This window comes from Parasteatoda tepidariorum, chromosome 6 (assembly GCF_982258835.1).
Source record: "Parasteatoda tepidariorum strain Cologne lab strain chromosome 6, Ptep-v5.0, whole genome shotgun sequence".
NCBI classification, from domain to species: domain Eukaryota; kingdom Metazoa; phylum Arthropoda; class Arachnida; order Araneae; family Theridiidae; genus Parasteatoda; species Parasteatoda tepidariorum.
Window position 1 is genome coordinate 91,216,824 of NC_141760.1, and position 20,489 is coordinate 91,237,312.

Sequence of the window (20,489 nt, forward strand, 5' to 3'; positions counted from 1 at the left end):
AAATCCTAATAAATTCAGATAGATAATCGCATAGGCGTTTGCAATAAAATGTTTTTGACCAAGAATGAGATCAGAAAAATATTAAAATAAGTAGCCAAAGTTAGCGAAAGATTCCACTTGTAGTGGCTGACACGTTAATATGGCGGTCTGATACTCTAAGCCTAAATCAATGGAACATTGGACTTCAAACACTCAAAAATGGAAAAATTCGCCACCCGGAGGCCGGAAAAGACTCACCAGGAATGCCTTGTGGGTTTACATGTTGAATTTATCTAACTTCGGGGTGAAATAATGGATATTTATCTCTTTTAGAAGATGTTTTTGAGGACTCCATGGAAGTTGTTGTTTCGTTGGTGGAGATCTAGATCAGCTTTTCTCTATGGTATACTGCCATACAAATCTTTAAGGTTACCATTGGCCTATGGTATACTGCCATACAAATTTCTGTGGTTGCCATAGGCCAATGGTGACGTGCCATACAAATCCTTATGGTTACCATTAGTCTATGGTATACTGCCATACAAATCTTTATGGTAGCCATAGGCTTTTAGGGTTTTGCCATACAAATCTCTATGGTAACCATAGGCGTATGGTATCTTGCCATATAAATTTCTATGGTAGCCATAGGCTTATGGGGTTGTGCCATACAAATCTCTATGGTAGCCATAGGCTTATGGTGTTGTGCCATACAAATCTCTATGGTAACCATAGGCATATGGTATCTTGCCATACAAATTTCTATGGTAGCCATAGGTTGCCATAGATTACCATAGGCTTCTCTATGGCAAATTTTCCTAAGGGCACTTAGGTTCTTGCAATGCATTTTTACATTATCTTACATATGTTAGGGCTTTATATTTTAATTTTGTGTTTAATTTTTGCTTGCTATTAAATTGTTCTTTATCATGTCTCTGCGTTTTACTATCTTACAACTAATATTTCTAAAGTATCCACATATACTTGTACAATGTTCTGTTACACATTTATACATAGCTTAGGGTCATCACTTAACTAGATTTGCTGGATTACAGGTTGACAATTATTTTGCTTCAATATCATCAATGGGACAGTCCCTGGCCATATCATCTGCTGCTGTTACCAAAAATGCTTTTAACAATTTAATCTTTCCTTAAGTGTGCAACTTTTTCGTTATAGCGATTTCCTATATCCAATTAATTTTCATTTACTATCCCAGACCAAGTGTCAATTTGTCAATAGTAATTATTAATTTTTCCAATTTTAATCATGTCTTAAACATGTTTTGTATTTACCTATGTTTCTATATTGCTTTCTCTTTTCTAACTGTGCTTAACACAACTCAACATAAATTTTCTGGGTTAGCTTAGTATCACATATCCAAATTTAAAAAATTTTCATACTCGCTTCGACCATCGGAGCATTATTTCACTTCGCTTTCTTTTAGGTTCCTCTAATATCTGACGCTTATCTAACAAATTATGATACCAATCAATCAAATTAACGCTTTTTATACTCGCTCCGACCTCCAGACCCACTTTCTATTTTCTTGTTTTTTACAGCTTTAACAAATATTGGTTGATTGTACTCAATATATTTTGTTCCTAATCAACATAACCAATATTTTCCCCACTCGCTCGGACCACCGGACCTATTTTCTAACGATTAGTACTAACAGTTCAAAATTTATTTGAATAAGAACAGCATTCAGAACGGATTCTGCAAGTAAAACAGAGGAAGTTTATCAAAGAAATTTTAAAAAAAAGCTTTCTGTATATATATTTATTCTACAATTATTAAGTTTTGTATTTTTAACATCCACTGCGAAAGATTCTTGTAAGTAATTATTTTTTGATGTATGGTAAAATATCAACGAGAAATGTTGCCATAGCTGTATGGCAAAAGTGTACCATAGCCTATGGAAAAATGTTTCTTCATAAGATGTGGCACATCTTAGCTTTATGGCAAAAATTTGCCATATAAAAAAATGCCATGGGATATTCCTATGGGGTTTTGCCATATAAAAAAATGCCATGGGATATTCCTTTTGCCATGCACTTTTGCCATATACGTATGGTAAAATTTTGCCATACATGTATGGCAAAAATTTGCCATAGGATACTCCTATGGGGTTTTGCCATACATGTATGGCAAAAATATGCCACATAAAAATGCCATAGGATATTTCTATGGGGTTTTGCCTACGGTAAAATCTTGCCATGTACGTATGGCAAAATTTTGCCATACATGTATGGCAAAAATATGCCATATAAAAAATGCCATAGGATATTCCTATGGGGTTTTGCCTATGGCAAAATTTTGCCATACATGTATGGCAACATTTTGCCACACGTATATGGCAAATTTTACCATAGGCAAAACCCCATAGGAATATCCTATGGCATTTTTTTATGACAAACCTATGGCAAATTTTCCTACGGGTAGTTGTATGTTAAAATGCATAATAAACTCTGTTGTTTTTCCTAATAACGCTTGTACAAGTTAAGCTAGTCAGCCATTGACCTTTTACGAATTAATCAGGAAGGTGCACCTGTTATTTGGGAAGAGAACACCGCAAGGGTGAAAGTACGTCTTAGCTCAGAACCCCTCGGATAGATGGCAGCACCATTCATTCGTGAAGCCACATCCTCAATTTAGAAATAGATCTGAAAGAGGATGAAAAATTTCTTCTTGTCCCTATACTGCTTAGCAACTGGCCACATGACTTTCGGTTCCACAGATTTTACAATCTCGTATATCGTATGTACTCGGTAGTTTTTAGCGGAGTCGAAGAGCAAACCCCGGCCCTTTCCCATCGGTGTTCGCTCGGTAATCTAACCATTAAGCTACTACGGCATCACTTAAGTTCTTCTAGAACACAATCAAACTGTCTACAGTAATAATCAAACAGTTGAATAGAAATGAAGTATACTTAAATTCTTCAAGATACAAATAAAACTTCCGTTAGAAAGTCCTTATATTAACGCCCATCTCAAAAGAAATTAGTACTTTTTTCCCTTCAGAATATTTTTTTATGTATACGAGTTAAATGTGCCCACATTACTATTCCTGTTTAAACGCCATAAAATTTTTAATATAAAGAAAATAAAATAAATATTTTACAAATATTTTTTACTTAAATTGACAGTTGAAAAGAAATAAAGTATACTTAAGTTCCTCCAGATCCAAATAAAACTTCCATCACGTAGTTCTAATACAGTAACACACAGTACCATCCACTTGCAAATAAGCCGATGATGCCTTCCGGTTGCTTTTTTTTATTTATTTATTTCTTATACATTTTTGTTGCTTCCATTGTCACTTCGGAAGAAAAAAAAACTAAAATGGCTTGACAAACAATCCTATTGAAAAGTTGTCGCCATGAATGCCAATTGTGCTATTTCGCATTCAAGACTTGTTCGAAAATTCTAAAATACATTTTTTATATCCATGAGTCTCTCGAAAAGTAAAGAATATCCATTTTTAAAGGCAAAAAGGGTTTTATAATATAAATAAGGCCAAAATGCAACGCGAAATTCATGAAGTTATGCGAGGCTCCAGCTGTTGAAGATTTCGATTGAAAACTCGATATATGATATTTTATGAGCGTTTGTTTAAAATAAAGTGTGTAGCAGTTGCATCGAATAAAATGATAGAGTAAAAAATGTTACTGCGCGTATAATCCATAGGTTAATTGAACAAAAATCGGTCAACTGAAACAAGGAAAAATGTTTTTGAATAAGGTATTTGCGAAAGTGATGCATGATCAGAAATTATTGCTTCTCACCGGTTTTTTATTTATTTATTTACTTAATGAACATGAGTAAAGATAATTTTATCAATTTGCATTTAGTTTTAAGACCTTTTTCTCTCTCTCCCTATATATATATATATATATATATATATATATATATATATATATATATATATATATATATATATATATATATATATATATATATATATATATATATATATATATATATATATATATATATATATATATATAAATAATAATAATAATAATACTTTGAAGAATATTATAGAACTGAAAATTTTAAATATTGAAATTGAAAATAAAATGAGGTTGTCGTAAAACCTTATCTCCCTCAGTGGTAAACTTAATGTTTATGAAATTGAATCTTCAATGATTTCTTTTATTTGCAATTTTGTAATTCAGTAAGGAGTAAGATACAACCAAATATTTATATACTAAAAAAGTAAGTTTTAATAAAATAAAATGAGAAAAAAATAGAAATTTAATTAAAAAAATTAGAAATTATTAAAATTAGAACTTTTTCTACTAAAAAAAATTAGAACTTTTCTTATTCAATATAAACAAAAGTGAACAACATCAAATAAATTTAAAATGTAAAGTTAAATGAAAATAATTAAAACAAATTTAAGAATACAGAACAATACAATAATAGAAAAACCTTAATGCGGCGAAATAAACTAAACAAAATAAACTAAACTAAGCAAAATAAACTAACCTTCCTTCTCAAATATTAAAAAAATTTGGAAATACATTATCTTAACAAAAGATTATATAGCACTAAATGAATATAACTTCTAAATACACCTTATAAATAAAGAACAATATTTAAAATAAGGAACCTGACTTACACTAGCACATTAGTACTCTTAAATTCTTTAAATCTTGGGTAAGACTAATACTTTAAAACAAATTAAAATTTTATTTGTTTATGAAGGAATAAATATATAGCTTTATTCTCTTATCGTATAAAAATGTAAAAAGGCATTGTTTTGGAAAAAAAGGGAGAAAAAAATGATCTCAAAAAGTTGGATAAATTTTGAACAGAATGAATTTCTGAAAAAATAATTACAAATAATGTTAAGTATATTATAAATTTTCTCTTTTCCTTCTTAGCAATCTTACTACAAGTGGATATGGTTATTGTTTAACTATATAATTAATATTTTATTTATTTTCGTTTTATTTATGATAATTATTATGAGATTGATATTTTGGTTTTAATAATTAAAAAGAGGTCGAAACATGACTCACATTCATGAAGTTGGCCTTCATTCCTTTTTAGAAGTATGCTTGTTCTGATTGATTTCTGTTGCATCAAAGCTCATTGACTGCCTTCTTAACTAAGTGAGAATTTATTTAACGTTCCTGTTTTCTAAATCTTTGTCTGTTTCTCTTAAATTATTCTAACCGTACTATGATACTTTGGTTTCAATAACTATCATAGACTTAAACGAGCATCATATTTATAAAGTTGGTCTCTATTATATTTGATGTATATGCTTGGGCTGATTGCCTTTTATGGCGCAGAAACATATCTATTGTCAGTTACAATGCAGGATGCAAGAAAGTAGATATAAATTGAAAATGCCATGCTTCATATGCTATATTTTGTCTAATTTGCTAGAAAGGAGAGCTGCAGTAATGCATTTCGAAAATTAATCTTACAAAATGTAATTTCTTTTTCCCACTTCAGTGTTTGTGATTACATAAATGTTCATTAAATTGTAGTTATTAACAATTTTATAAATCTATTTTTATCTGCTAATCAATGTATGACCACTATTACTTTAAAATTTTTTTTCATAATAACTTTCCATTCCTTCACATTATTTGCAATTTGGAGGGCCGAAGCAACGCATATTTGAATTCATTTGATATTTTGATGGCTAATATCATTAAAAAATTGCTCGCGCTTTTTTTTTTATTTTTTATTTATTTTTTTTTAAATGATTTGTTTGCGAAATGTCACTTTTATAATTGCGCTCTTATTTTGTAATTTTCACAAAAGTAAGTTGCGGTTTAAGGGACAAAATAAGTAGTTAATATCTGTTTTCTAGACGAAAAAAACGGTAAGTACTATCAGAGTTGCAACAAATACAAGAAAATTAAGTGTAAATGTTTTATTTTATTTTAAAGTCGGATCCGTACAGCCGTCCTAATTCTGAGTTAACAACCATAAATGTTCAACTCCGTAACCTTGTAATTTCGAACCCAACTCAGAAGACAAGTGAACTTTTGGATCAAGCATTGGGACAAACTAGATTTCGTGGTGGATGTTTTGATGGAAGTAATGGAATGGAAGGATGGAATTGCATTACATGGAGGGGAAAACCATGGAAACTCCCGTCAGTTTGCCCGATGACAAGGGAACGATAAACCAAGATCCGTCTACCACTGAGGATATTTTACATAATTTGTGATCGGCTCATGCCAGGAGCAGAATTCGTATCAACCAGTTAGCGTTGGGATTCGAACATGGCTCATCTCATTGGGAGACGAGCGCTCTATCCCCTGAGCCACTTTTTGAATTGCTTTGCATCTTGACTGCTAGTAAATTGAATAACAGATATAAGGCTATTATTGGTAGATTGGGCGAATTAAAATATTTATAAAATCTTTGAGATCACGTCTTGTCTTTGCTAATAAATTTACATTGATGGTATCATATTAGTAGCTAGTTTTTTGATCAGAGTTCTGGCCTTAAAATTATCCTTACCTACGAGATTTAAATAATATTTTAAGCGTTAAATAAATATTTTTTTCGAGAAATTTAAAGCTGAATTTGATGTTTTCCACTGTATTTTTAATTAATTGATATTCTAAACACATATATTTAAAAAATTTGAATGCTTAAAATAGACTCTTGCTTTATCAAATAATGTTAATAACTAAGAGAAATTTTATCTATTTAGTTGTGGATTTTTATTTTTTCTCAGTTCCTTTTCTCTAACTAAAAGAAGCATATATCTTATTGAGTTACTTTAAGACAACGGAATCCTGCTTTTAACTGTGGTAGCCATTCCATCTCACCAACATATGCTGTGTTAAAGGTCATTTCCTTCGCCAAGAAATTCTTCTCTGAGCGAGTGGCAGAGTAATGTTTCTTAGAATTAATGTTTCTTGACAAAATGGGACAATAAGGAGATGAGTTTATCTTGAATGCTATTATCACTGTCAGTGAAACCTATTCGTTGAGAAAGAAAAGAAAAACGTAATTGTCACGGCACTTGCAATTGTCCTGACATGCTATTGTGGTCATTTTATCAATGCTGTTTTATTTTATTTTATTACTAAGGCGTGTTAAGAATGATTTCCCTTAACTTGAAGTAAGAGAACAAAAATTGAAAAGGCAACTTCTTAATCTTATTAAAAACTCCTAAACAACTTCAACTGAAAAACTGTATTTACATACAATATTGTTTTATAAAATTAGTCTTTTAGTAATTATAGATATAAAATGAATTCAGACGAAATCATTAATTATTAATGATTATGATGGACATTATAAATTATTAATGGTTTGTTACGTAAAAATGATAAATCACAGTTCAATATTGTTTAGTAGAGAGTTTTTGGTGGAAAACCTCATCCAATAGTTCGATGTTGTTAATAAGATTTTTCTGTGTATTTTGATGTTATCAAGAAAAACAAATAATTAAAATATTCACGTGAAAGCAATTCCAAGATAGCTGATGTTAAAATGACGACTTAGTTGAAAAAACAGCTGATTTGTCCTCAAACTTTCAATTGCAAAAAATTTTGCTAAAAATTTGTTATTAATTATTTTAAATAATAGGTTAAGGGAGAAGGAATTTGTTAGTCTTAAAATTAAAAGCTCCTATTCTTCAGCTGTTCCTAGAAAAAAAAATTGTTCTAACCCTGCTATTTATCAGTTCCGTTTTCTTACGTAGCACAAAATGGTTCGTAATTGCTTTTGAAATGGTCTGTTGAAATGAACTGTGGCTTGTTCGAGATGGTACAGCATTCATGTACGAACAGTTGGTGGAAAATCAACCAAAATATCTGGTACCAGAAAGGTTCTGGTACTGTCTATGTGGCTAATCAAACGGCCAGGTAGACTGCTTGATCCTACTGAGTTGATGCGCACAATGTTGACCCAAATATTAATGGAAAAGCTTCCTTGGTAGGCATGTTTTCATGTGCCATTTCGGTTAGAAGCCCAAAGGTGAGAATTATGGATTTCAACACACCTGAAGGGAAGACAAATGGGCTTGGTTTCATCTTGCCGAAGACATAGATTGGTAAAGTTGACACACTGATGATATTCATCAGGGGTTAATGCTTCTACCCTCAGCTGATTTTTAGCAAATCCCCAAAACAGATGTATGGCTCCCTCCTCCAACGCACGTCCAGTCACTTTTTGAGATTGCTTGAGGATTATTCTCTACTGTGTGTAAAATTGTTTCTTTTACTGAAGGAATTCTGTTATACCTGTCAGTATCAATATATGTCCTGGTAGCATAAAACGGTCTGCTCATGATACTTCCGATGAAGACGATCGAATATTCGACGATCCGGCTGGTTTCTGACTAGAAATTGCTCCCTGTAATTACACCCGATCATCAACTAATTCATTTCTCTGAGTAGCGCCATGCATGAAATGCAAGTGCTCCGCTTTGGTTAACGATTGATGTTGCCTAAAATCTATGCAGAAGAGTGGAGATTCAAGCATTCGCTTTTATACACTGTACTCAACAGCACTCTCTACCGGCTAAATGCAGCATTTCCTCATACACATTCCTCTAGGAAATATTCTTATTTATGTCTACTCAACCTAGCGTTATATTTTCGACACGTAGTTTCGAACCAACCTTTATTCAAAGAGGGAATTAAAGTTATACATATCACAGTACCTTACACAATTCTAAAAATGACTCACGTGTCTATATAGTTTCTTTCAGTCAAAGATATGTTTATCAGGCTGAAAGCTAGTTGTTCCGCACTCTGATATCTAATCTTATATCCAAACTATAGTTCGCTTTCTCATAATATGAATGCATTTACGAGTAATTAGTTTTGCACCATTGTATTTTAAATGATATTAGAGGTAATTTAAAAGCTTCACTATTAGAAAAAATATTCAATCTCCCCTTTTTAATGTTTTTACCAAAGTTCGGTAATAAGTTTATTCACTAATGCAAATAGTTTAGTACGTTTACCATGAAATTTAGTATGAAACTTAGAATTATTTTAATTTCTTCAACGTTGTTAATTTACGGTTAAGACCTCTAGTTTAATTCCTAAAATTACACTAAAATTTGTTTTATTGCAGTTATTTTTCTTCATAGCATAAAAACGTTATCAACAATATTTCATTTTAACTAGGAATAAATAATATTTATCCAATCTTGACGAGAATATTAAATCCATAGACAATTACACAATTCTAATGAAACTCGCTTAAAAGCAGTTTCTTCCAGTCGAAGAAGCATTAACACGCTGAACGCTTGTCTTGAATTCTGATATCTAGTATCACACCTTTAGCTCACCTTTTCATAATCTGAATGTAGTTAGTAATAAATAATTATTTATTATTATGTATGTATTATTATGACTAGTAGTTATAAACTTTCACATAACGAAACAAATGCTAAAGCTTGACTTTCTAATAATACTACAAAAGATCGGAGTATATTTATATGTAACTGACAATATTTTAATCATTCAATAATAATTTCACATTTACAATAAAATAATCTTATAATGTTTTGCTTGTTTAACGCTATCAGTTCACTGGTAACAATATTTATAAAAAACAATTGGGTTTTACTAAAAATAAATGATATCACAAATGTTCAGCGTGGATAATGCTTACTCAGGTGAAGAAACTGATTTCAAGTGAGTTTTCTTAGAATTGTATAGAGTATAGTGATACCTACAGCCTTTATCTCGCTGAGAAAAAGAAGGCTGCAGATATCACTATACCCTACACAGTTCCTCAAAACTCACTGCCATACGAAGAAGCGTTAACCAAGCTAAGCGCGTGTCATTCAGAATTTTTTTATCTAATCTAATATCATATCTCAAGATCAAGATTTTCCTATTATGAATGAAAAATTAGTTTACAACATTATATTTTTGTTGATGTAAAAAAATTTAAACTTTGATTTTCAATAAAATTTTTTTTAACAAAGATAGATTTTTAACTGTTCCTCAAAAGCTAGGAGTAAACTCTTTCACCTTTGCAAGTAATTTTATAAGTCTAGTTTAAAATAATTTAATTTAATTAATAATTGAGATAAAAATAATTTATTAAACAATTTAGAAATTTTTTTTTTGTCCAACGTTATTAGTTCACTTAAAATATCTGTTTCGATTTCTAAAAGACTAATACATTTATCCTTCATAACGTTATTGTAACTAGATACGTTACTATTTCTTCTAAACAATTCTCTTATAATCTAGAAAAAACATGTTTTTCTACTGCAGTAACTGCAGTTACAAAACTGCTAACTAACAAAACTGCAGTTTAAGAATTATTTGCTTGTTCAACGTTATCAGTTTATTTAAAAATATCTATTTCGATTTCTAAACTCATTTTCGAAAGTTTTTTCATACATTTTGATTTTTTTACATAATTGTAATTTAAGTTAGATACGCAACTATTTTATTTCCTCTAAACATGTCTTAAGACTTAAAATAAAAATAATAAAAATTACCCGTTACCGGTTCACTTAAAATATCAGCGTCAATTTCTAAACTCATTCTAAAAAGTTATTTCATAATTTTGTTTTTTGCAAATTTAGTTAGATACACGCTATTTCATCTAAACAAATCTCAAGGGATTTCACTTTTTTCGACAAATCAAACGATTTAGCAAAATATCTTCTCGAATGATACTCAAGCTGATTTCTACTTCTAAGTTTAATTTCCGAACTTAAAGAAAATGTTATTTACTTAAGTTCCCCATCAACAATTCCCATCCACTAAAAAATAAATACTATCACCCTCAATATCGCGGAGAAGATTAAAGCTGTAGATATCACAATACTCTACACAATTCCAAAGAAACTCACTTGAAAACAGTTTCTTCCAGAAGAAGAAACGTTAACCACGCTGAACGCTTGTCATCCAGCATTCTGATATCTAATATCACGCCTCTAGCTCACTTTTTCCATTCTATATTCCCAATTCCAAACGACGACTGAGTGAAGAAAAGGAATACAATTTTTTCTCCTGTTCTGCTGCTGCTTTTTCCTACAAAGGAAATACACAGACACCAAAAGCTTCGTAAGGGAATGTAAAGTAAAGAATAAAAAAAAATAAAGCTGGAAACCGATTGAAACACTTTCGGTGTCGGGGAAAAAAAAAGAATTTACTTTTTTTCTGCATTTTTTAAACTTTTTACACTCAATAGGTAACTGAAATACAGCTAAAAAGATACAAAAGTTCGACGTTTGCACACAAAAAGAAGCATTTCAGAATATTGAAAAGGGAGTTAGAAAAAACTTAGACACGGTAGAGATTACTTGTAAGTGTTCGTATAATACTATACAAGTCGAACTTTTTCAATTGTAAAAAAAAGGAAGCATGTAACTTTTTTTTTACTTGTATGCAGGAAACACTATGTGATGTGATTCGCTTTGCTTTATATTTCTTCTTCAAAAGGCTTTTTAAAGTCTTTTTTTCAATCACTTAATGAAATACTTGTAATTATTTAAAAAGGGAGAACAATAATAGCATAACTACTTTATAGATATAAAATGATTATTATTGCTTTTTTAATTTTTTAAAGACCTGACAAAAATATCTGAAATAATAGATAAAAAGAAAAAAAAGCAATTAACGAAAATCGAAAAGGATTTTGAAAAAAAAAAGTATGAGTTTTTGTGTAATGTTTAGGATATCGAAAATTTCATTCGCAACAATTTTCAAAATTAGTTGAGAAAGAAAAAAAATTCAAAGTAAAAATGACTTGCAGCATCAACGCGAAATATTCAGATGATAAAATTAACAAACGTTAGAAGCGCCATCTGTTGACTTACTTTGAAACTTAATGAGGCCACATCCCTAAGTTCTCTAGGCAGACCGCAGCAAATTATACATTTCTACCTCCCTCAGTTTCTCTTTTTTTAATTTTTGAAATTTTCTTTAACTTTTTGAGAACTTTTTTTTTGTTGTTTATTTTTTTACTCAGATAAGATATTTTCATGCCTATTAGAACCAATAATGGTTTCATTCTAATGCATTTCGTTTAAATAACTAGCACATTTTTAGTAAAAAGTTTGCACTAACTCTTTCAAATAATTTTTATTTTGACATTTTTATAAAATATTTTGTTCGATAAGTCAGAGTCTGAACTTAAATTTTTATTCAGTTTATCTCAATATCAAAAATGGTGGAAACTATGCATAAATTTCTTTACGAAACAATTGAGAAATGATCTAATGAACGAATGTATAACGCGTCAGAAGAAATTTGTCCTTTCTCTTTTTCATCTTGCATTGACCTTTACTGTTATCAACATCTATATAAACAAAGCCATAATTTCTTTTGTGTGCTTTCTTAAATTAGCGCCTAATTGCCTCAATAACTCATAGGTAGGAAAAGGCCTTCTCACCGGCGTTTAAAAATTAATGAATTTGTTGGGAAGTATGCATCCTATGTCCTTAAAAAGGATTAAATTTTGCTTATTTTTCTATTTACCACATATTGCTCTCCGTGGCCGGGATAGCCTGGTTGATAGGGCACTAGGACTATGCTGAAGAGGTCCTGGGGTCGAATCCCGCCGTCCGAGGACTCCACGTGTAGTAAATGGTGACTGATGAACTTTAAATTTGTCGAGACACAAAGTCCTCCATTTTCCCATAGTAAATCATACCTCTGGGGGTACTGATCTAGGAGTTTCCTAGTCTTCTGGATTGGTTCAAAATTACAAGCATTTATAAAATATTGCAAAAACAAATTCATAACTGAACTATACAAAGAGCAAGGACATAAAATTCAACGGTCGGAAATAAAACCTAATTAAAGGTTATTAGTGATAAAGTATTCAAAAATCTTCATTCCTCTAATTAAATATTTAAAAAATGGTTTAGTATAAATTATAATGCTCAAAATTTTCCTTATAAACTTTATTTATAAAGTCGGGTTTCCGCTGTAAGGATTTTGATTATTTAGGGTTCCGTATCCGAATGAAATTGGGAACCACTGATGTTTTTTTTTTTCTTTTTTAGTTTTGAATAAAAATGCGATTCAAGTTAGAAATATCATAGCTACACATTAAATATTATCAGTTATTTTTCTTTTTTTAAAAAAAATAAAGTTTAAAGTATTTATTAGCTTACATAAACCTTTTTTATTCGGCGTTTTACCCCTCTTCTCTACAAAAATAAAAACAAGTTTCGGAAAGATATTTTTTTTTATCTTATGACATATCCAGTCGGTAAAAATGATACCTTCAGCATTTTTTTTCCATCAAGAATTCTCCGATAAAAAAAAATATCTATATACATTTAACGTTACCCCTAGCATCAGACATCAGAATAACATGACAACTTAGTTTTACAGTTCTCAATTTTATCTCGATAAGACCACCTGATCCTAAATATATAGTTCTGACCTTATAAAATTTCCTTTAAAGTCGCTACTGCTTGTATTTTAAACATGTTTTTGAACAAAAACATTTTTCAGAAATCAAGCGTTCAGAGTATTTTTAAGAAGTTTAAATCTTAGAGATAAATTTAGTTGAATTATTGCCGTTTGATACTGAATCCAAGTATGTCAATTAAATGTATACAGTTTTACAGATCCAATGCTTTCTGATTTTACTGATTAAGAGCGTATACTTGAAAAAACTATTTAAAACAGATAAATTCGAAGGTAAATTATTTTTAATTGTTATTTTTAAGTCTAAATTTCAGTATTTGAACATTTAGATATCATATAGCAGGAGAATGTTTTTTTAGGCCTGACTAAAATTGCGTTTTAAAGAAAATGGACAAAGCTCAAAATGCATATTTATAAAATTGTACACAACCCAAAGCGCCTATCAAAGAATAAAATGGTTTTATGTGACATTAAGTGGAAATCCATTAAAATATGATAGATTGCCTGTGTTTGGTCACCAAACAAAACCATTAACCCATGTTGGTTTTGCTCATGCTAGTCCAACATAAAGTTGTTCCAATTCCTAACACGAAGTGATGGTCAGTTTTGGTGGTACCATCAAAGGTTTTGATGGTATATTAAGTTGGAAACCATCAACACATGTTGCTTTTCTAACATGGGGTGATGGTAAGTCTTGATGGTGGTAGCAGAAATTAAGCTGGGGTTTGATGGAATGTAAGTTGGAAACCAGCAAAATATGTTGGTTCCTGATAAATTTTTGTGTTGGACCATCAAAAAATACCATCAAATCATGTTGGTTTTTGATGGAATTTTTTTGTTGGACCATTGAATAAATACCATCAAAATATGTTGGTTCCTGATAAATTTTTTTATTGGACCATCAAAAAATACCATCAAATCATGTTGGTTTTTGATGGATTTTTTTTGTTGGACCATTGAAAAATACCATCAAAATATGTTGGTTCCTGATCAATTTTTTTGTTGGACCATCAAAAAATACCATCAAACCATGTTGGTTCTTGATAGATTTTTTGTTGGACCATTGAAAAACACCATCAAACTATGTTGGTTTTGTTTATGTTGGCCCAACATAAATTAGTTCCAATTTCCAACGTGAGGTGATGATCAGACTTAATAGTACCATCAGGAATTAGGATGGTTTTTGATGGAATATAAGTCGAGACCAACAAAATATGTTGGTTCCTGATTAATTTGTTTGTTGGGCTATCAAAAATTACCATCAAATCATGTTGGTTCATGATGGATTTTTTTGTTGGACCATTGGAAAATACCATCAAACCATGGTGGTTTTGTTCATGTTGGTCCAACATAAAGTTGTTCCAATTCCTAATATGAGGTGATGGTCAGTCTTGTTGGTACCATCATAAAATATGGTTTTTGATGGAAGTTCATGATGGTTACCATCATATTCATGTTGGCCCATCAAAGCAAAACCATCACAAATTTTGTCATGGGCGTGCTTATGAAAATAGACAAGGCTCAAAATGAGTGTTTAAGAAGATAGACAAAACTCAAAATGTGTGCTTGTAAAGCTGCGCACGGCTCAAAATGTGTGCATACGAAAACGGACAAAGCAAGAATTGTCACTTTTAAATATTCAAACAAAATTTAACAACTAATCGAGAAATTCTGTGCTTACTTTTCCTTAAATAAACACTAAGCATAATCATTACTGGACAAAGTCCGGGACTCCGGGTTTGGAATGGATAGGTATATTACCGTTGTAACTTCTCAAAATCTTCTTATTCATAACTTTGAATGATAAAGTGAATTTTAAATGTCTGAATTCCAACAACGCAAATTTACTATCGCTTCCATAATTTTTAAGGACCAGTGTAAAACAACAGTTGACTTTCAAAGACATTAAAAAACTAATTTAATGAAATGTAAGTACTCAAAAACGAAATTTAAAAATGTCATCGAAATCTAAGTCCATTTTTTAAAACAGATATGTCTATTTTCTTCAGCTTACATTTCGAGCAGTACACATTTTTCTAATTACGCATTTTGAGCTGCTTATGTTTTTATAAACACACATTTTGATACAAGAAGAGATATATCGATTGTCAATCCATAAAATCAGTGTTATTTTAACACCTATTAGAATGTACGAACTGTAGATTTTATTCCAATAATAGTAACAGAAATGTAATTCCTTTTTAATTTTTATGAAAATTTATAAATACATATCAATTAATTTTTTTTTCACTTTCAAGACAAAGTTTAAAATAAAGCAAATTATTTTAGTAATTTGCAAAATTTGTGAGTGAAATTTGTTGTGAAAAAATTTGTGAATAAAAATTTTTGATATTTCTGTGCATTTATGATATAGCGATCTCACGTAAGAACGGTTACATTTCTAAAACTGGAACATTTTACAAAGCGTTCATGAAAGCAAAAATTAATTTCAGAAAATTTTTTGATATTTAATGTACTAGAGTTGATGAAATAAATCTTGGAAGGATTATATAATGAAACATAAGATGCTTAAATATATGTAATAATACAATAAAATTTATAACAGAATATAAAATATACATCTTATATTAAGTACGCTTATTTTCTAATGAACGAAAGGAATGACCATCTTTAAATTATTTATACCAACGTCTTTGGAAAGAATGTGACATCTTAAAGAATCAGTAATATGAACTTTTGTTCGATGTTTCGCAGACTATTGAAAGGATTTTAAAAGTCGATTTTAAGCTGATAATGAATAACAGAAAAAACCTTAATAATTATATATAAGGAAATGTAAGTACTAAATGTATAATTATGTAATAAAAATTATAACATACTATGAAATATAACTGTCCTTGCAGGGAAATTATTTTTTAATTAATAAAAATATTCTAATCTTAATTTCTAAGTTTTAACATAGTAATTCTGCTGCCTAGCATAGAAGGATCAAATTTTTAATATTTATCGTTATCAACGTTTAAATCATCTTGCAATAATAAAATAACGTAACCCAAACAACTTAAACAAAACTTTTAAACACGTTCGATAATAATAACAGATAAAACAACTTTTTCAACTCTAAATACGAATTTAACAATTTATATTTTTTTTAACTAACTCCCTCTGATCACCTTTCCGTCGTGGTCTGGATTAAATACTCCGTTTAGAACTGCAATGGAGTTTGTTTTATTCTGCCGTTCGGAAGACATTTCCACCGTACAGGAGATATGTCTCAGTTCTTTCCACCAAATGCTTTGAAATTCGATTCCACCAAAATAAATTATTCTCACCATAATGTTTCGAAAGAATATGCCCGACAAGCTAATCATATAATACTTTTGTTTGTTCTATAGACCACGGGCAGGATTTTTAAAAATCATTTTCTTAACGTTGTCATTAATGACAATCTTAATTATTTCATGATTAAATATTATATACTAATGTGTATTTAATTATATAATAAAATTTATATATTATTTTCCTTTATATACATTAATTATTCGGAATTGTTTTTAATGAATGATAAATACGCCGAACAACATTTTTTACATATTTTAAACTCAGCAATAATACTGATAAGCGCAAAAGAAAAATGTATGGAATATACATTAAAATTTTTAATTGTTTTGACCTTTTTGTATAAAAAAAACATACCAGTTGAAAAATATATTATAATAAATAATTCAAATGAATTCTTTTAACTCGCTTTTTCGACGAAGTCCGGATTAAATACTGCATTTAGAACTACAATGGAGTCTGTTTTATTCTGCCACTCGAAACATATTCCGCTACACGGGTCATATCCCTTAGGAAAATTTGCCATAGAGAAGCCTATGGTAATCTATGGCAACCTATGGCTACCATAGAAATTTGTATGGCAAGATACCATACGCCTATGGTTACCATAGAGATTTGTATGGTACAACACCATAAGCCTATGGCTACCATAGAGATTTGTATGGCACAACCCCGTAAGCCTATGGCTACCATAGAAATTTATATGGCAAGATACCATACGCCTAGGTTACCATAGAGATTTGTATGGCAAAACCCCAAAAGCCTATGGCTACCATAAAGATTTGTATGGCAGTATACCATAGACTAATGGTAACCATAAGGATTTGTATGGCACGTCACCATTGGCCTATGGCAACCACAGAAATTTGTATGGCAGTATACCATAGGCCAATGGTAACCTTAAAGATTTGTATGGCAGTATACCATAGAGAAAAGCTGATCTAGATCTCCACCAACGAAACAACAACTTCTATGGAGTCCTCAAAAACATCTTCTAAAAGAAATAAATATCCATTATTTCACCCCGAAGTTAATTAAATTCAACATGTAAACCCACAAGGCATTCCTGGTGAGTCTTTTCCGGCCTCCGGGTGGCCAATTTTTCCATTTTTGAGTGTTTAAAATCCGATGTTCCATTGATTTAGGCTTAGAGTATCAGCCCGCCATATTAACGTGTCATCCATTACAAGTGGAATCTTTCGATAACTTTGGCTACTTATTTTAATATTTTTTCGATCTCATTCTTGGTCAAAAACATTTTATTGCAAACGGCTATGCAATTATCTATCTAAATTTATTAAGTTTTTTAATTTCCGGCTGTCTGGTACTTTTATCAGTGTTTACATTCTCATTAGTTTTTTATTTTAATTCCACTTAGGTTCTTGCAATGCTTTTTTACATTATCTTACATATGTTAGGGCTTTTTATTTATATTTTGTGTTTAATTTTTGCTTGCCATTAAATTGTTTTTTATCATGTCTCTGTGTTTTACTATTTTACAACTAATATTTCTTAAGGAACCACATATATTTGTTCAATGTTCTGTTACATGTTTATACATAGCTTAGGGTCATCACTTAACTAGATTTGCTGGATTACTGGCAGACAATTGTTTTGCTTCAATATCATCAACTGGACAGTCCCTGGCCATATCCTCTGCTGCTGTAACCAAAAATGCTTTTAACAATTTAATCTTTCCTTAAGTTTACAACTTTTTTGTCATAGTGATTCCCTATACCCAATTAATTTTTATTTACTATCCCTGACCAAGTGTAAATTTGTCAATAACAATAATTAATTTCACCAATTTTAATCATGTCTTAAACATGTTTTGTATTTACCAATGTTTCTATATTGTGTTCTCCTTTCTAAATGTGCTTAACACAACTCAACATAAATTTTCTGAGTTTTTTTATCCCTCACTAGTAGGGGATCAACTAATTTAGCCTGTTTTCTATTCTTAGCTTTTCATAGTCTAATACCATCTTTTGTATATATAAAATTTTGTTCACATGCTACCACTGGTTGCACCGTTACATATTCAGCTTTTGCCCCGTTTGATCTATTTTAAACTAATTTCGCTTCGACCACCGGCCCCACTCTTTATCTTTTGAGTTTTAATAGTATTTTATTGTTTTAGTAGTCTGTTTAATTTTTAGTTTAGTATCACATATCAAAATTTAAGGAATTTTCATACTCGCTCCGACCATCGGACCGTTATTTTGCCTCGCGTTCTTTTAGGTTCCTCTAATATCTGACGCTTATCTAACTAATTATGATACCAATCAATCAAATTAACGTTTTTTATACTCGCTCCGACCTCCGGACCCACTTTCTATTTTCTTGATTTTACAGCTTTAACAAATATTAGTTGCCTATACTCAATATATTTTGTTCCTAATCAACATAACCAATATTTTCCCCACTCGCTCCGACCACCGGACCCATTTTCTAGCGGTTAGTACTAACTGTTTGAAATTTATTTGAATAAGAACCGCATACAAAAAGGATTCTGCAAGTAAAACAGGAGAAGTTTATCAAAGAAATTTAAAAAAAAGCTTTCTGGATATATATTTATTCTACAATTATTAAGCTTTGCATTTTTAATATCCATTGCGAAAGATTCTTCTAAGTAATTATTTTTTGACGTATGGTAAAATATCAACGAGAAATGTTGCCATAGCTGTATGGCAAAGGTGTACCATAACCTATGGAAAAATATTTCTTCATAAACTGTAGCACATCTTAGTTTTATGGCAAAAATTTGCCACATAAAAAAAATGCCATAGGATATTCCTATGGGGTTTTGCCTATGGCAAAATTTTGCCATACACTTTTGCCTTACACTTATGGCAAAACTTTGCCATACAAAAAAATGCCATAGGATATTCCTATGGGGTTTTGCCTATGGCAAAATTTTGCCATTCAAAAAAATGCCATAGAATATTCCTATGGGGTTTTGCCTATGGCAAAAATTTGCCATACATGTATGGCAAAATTCTGCCATACGTATATGGCAAAATTTTTGCCATAGGCAAAACCCCATAGGAATATCCTATGGCATTTTTTATGGCAAACCTATGGCAAATTTTCCTAAGTGAAGGTCTGGTAAAATTACTCTACAGCAAGGTAATGGCATTTCTGGTAAAAACAAATTCTGGCAATAAAACCCAAAATATGCGGTCTTTAATCCACTCATTTGAAGATTTTTCCGCTCATATATGGTAACGAGTAATCAGAAATTCTGGTTTTCAAAATTATAGTTCTTATTATCATACATTTAGCAAGAAGTGCAAAACTGAAAAATATATTTGATCAAATAAATGGTGTCTATACCATGCTCTAAGGTATTACGATAGAATTATTAGATTTTCCATATTTACTAAATTGTATCACATGTTATAAGACTAACAATAAATTATATTTTATTGCTAGTTATAAATTTCCCCATATTCTGGTAAATTAGACCATATTTTTTTGAGTGTAAGATGTAAGATTTATAAAATATTAACTATCTTTTTAATAAACTAAGCTAATAATTTTGTCAGCTATTCTATTCACTCAATAATAGAAACTATAACTAAGCTAAAATATTGCTTTAATTCTTTATACTATTTTAAGTATTTTCACTTTATTATCTTTTTTGAACGAAATTCTATTATAAGTTATCTATTTTTTTTTCTCTCAACAATCTCGACTTTTAAAAAGGCTTACTTCACTTTAAATTTTAAGAACTGTCTAAATTTTACCTACTCCGTAGTCCAATTGGAACCAAGGTAAAATTGTTGATAAGGAAGCTTTTTTATACTGAGAGAATTTTTAAATCAATGAAATATAATTCACAAGATAAGAACTGTCAAAATCA